This window comes from Galeopterus variegatus, unplaced genomic scaffold (genome assembly GCF_000696425.1).
Source record: "Galeopterus variegatus unplaced genomic scaffold, G_variegatus-3.0.2 Scaffold13400, whole genome shotgun sequence".
Lineage (NCBI taxonomy): Eukaryota > Metazoa > Chordata > Mammalia > Dermoptera > Cynocephalidae > Galeopterus > Galeopterus variegatus.
Window position 1 is genome coordinate 1 of NW_007739511.1, and position 1,984 is coordinate 1,984.

Here is a 1,984-nt window from a genome sequence, read left to right on the forward strand (position 1 = left end):
TTTGTTGCAGATTCTTGCATCTATGTTCATCAGTGGTATTGGCCTATGATTTTTTTTTTTTTCTTATCTGGCTTTGGTATAAAAGTAATGCTGGCCTCATAAAATGAATTTGGAAGTATTCATTCTTCAGTTTCTGGAAGACTTTGAGAAGGATTGGTACTCGTTCTTTTTAAATGTTTGCTGTAATTCAACAGTGAAGACATTGGGTCCTAGACTTTTCTGCGATGGAAGACTTTTTATTATTGATTCAATCTCTTTACTTGTTATAGGTTTTTTCAGATTTTCTATTTCTTCATTATTCAGTCTTGGTAGGTTTTACATATCTAGGAATTTATCTATTTCTTCTAGATTATCCAATTTTTGGTGTATAATTGTTCAGTCTCTTATGATCCTTTGCATCTCTATGATATCAGTTGTAATATCTCCTTAATTTCTGATTTTATGTATTTGAGGCCTCTCCTTTTTTCTTAGTCAAGCTAAATGTTTGTCAATTTTGCTTACCTTTCTAAAAAAAACTCAGTTTCATTAATATTTTCTGTTGTTTTACTAGTCTCTATTTCATTTATTTCTGCTCTGGTCTTTATTATCTCTTTCCTTCTGTTATCATNAGCTCCTCGGGGGAGGATCCCACAGCACACAGTTCCTCTTTGAATCCCCCCAGCGCGGGCCGGCTCCGGCGCCCGCCAGCAGTCAGCTCTCTGGCTGGTTCAAGCGAGCTCAGGAGTGCTCCGGCCACACCTCTCCCAACCAGAAATAAGTTTGGGGTTCTTCCAAACTGATGGCCACAGAGATGGTATCTGCCTCCTGGAAACAGGAAGTTTACCTGGGGCCGAAGCCCAGGGTGCAGTGGGGTGACAATCTGGCCGGGCTCCTCTTCCCTAACCTCCTGAGGCTGGCCGGGGGCTCCCCAGACCACCAGCCCCGCCAGAGATCCACGGGGGGGAGTGGGATTGGAGGCCGGTCCGCAGGCCCCGCGAGGCCCTGTGCTGAGGCACACAAGTGGCTAGGCTCAGTGAGGAGCCATGCCAAGTGAGGAGGGCAGGCCTGGCCGAGCCGGCTGGCTCTGCCCCCCCCAAGAAAATGGAGGCAGCGCTGGTGCCAGTGCCTAGCCTGGTGTGGTAGGCGGGAGCCAGATGGTCATCTGCCCCACAAGCAGGGCCGGGCTGGGGGTCACTCACAGAGCTCACAGAGCTGGGCCAGTCAGGTGTCTTCCTCTCCATTTCTGCATCATCGCTGCCATCTTCCTTGGCCTTTGTTGCCTCAGGCTGCTCACTCAGTCCCGCAGCGCGGCTCGGGCGCTCTCAGGAATCTTCTTTTGTGTCGGCCCTAAAACCTCGACTCTGTAGTTGCTTTTTTATTGTTGTAGACTAGTTGATCAATGATTTATTCGTTTTTTGTTACTCTTGGAAATGCAAATAGTACTCTGGCAGCACAGCGCACACTTCTCAGACCCGTCGCCATCTTGAAAACCATCTTCTCCGAAAACAAGCTGGGAGAACATGGTGATGGCAACACCAAAGTCACAGGTTCATAGCTCCGTTCTGGCCACCTAAAGTAAGCAGCATCAGGAATTTCTGCTCAACACGACTGACGTGGAAGTGGGATGGGTGAAGGAACCGAATTTTGTCATTACTTTTTCTGCTTCTATTGAGATGATCTTATGGGTTTTGTCCTTCATTATGTTAATGTCATGTATTACATTTATATGCTTGCAGATGTGGACCCATTCTTGCATCCCTAGGATAAATCCCACTTGATCATAGATCCTTTTATTGTGCTATTGAATTCTGTTTTCTAGCATTTTGTTGCAGATTCTTGCATCTATGTTCATCAGTGGTATTGGCCTATGATTTTTTTTTTTTTCTTATCTGGCTTTGGTATAAAAGTAATGCTGGCCTCATAAAATGAATTTGGAAGTATTCATTCTTCAGTTTCTGGAAGACTTTGAGAAGGATTGGTACTCGTTCTTTTTAAATGTTTGCTG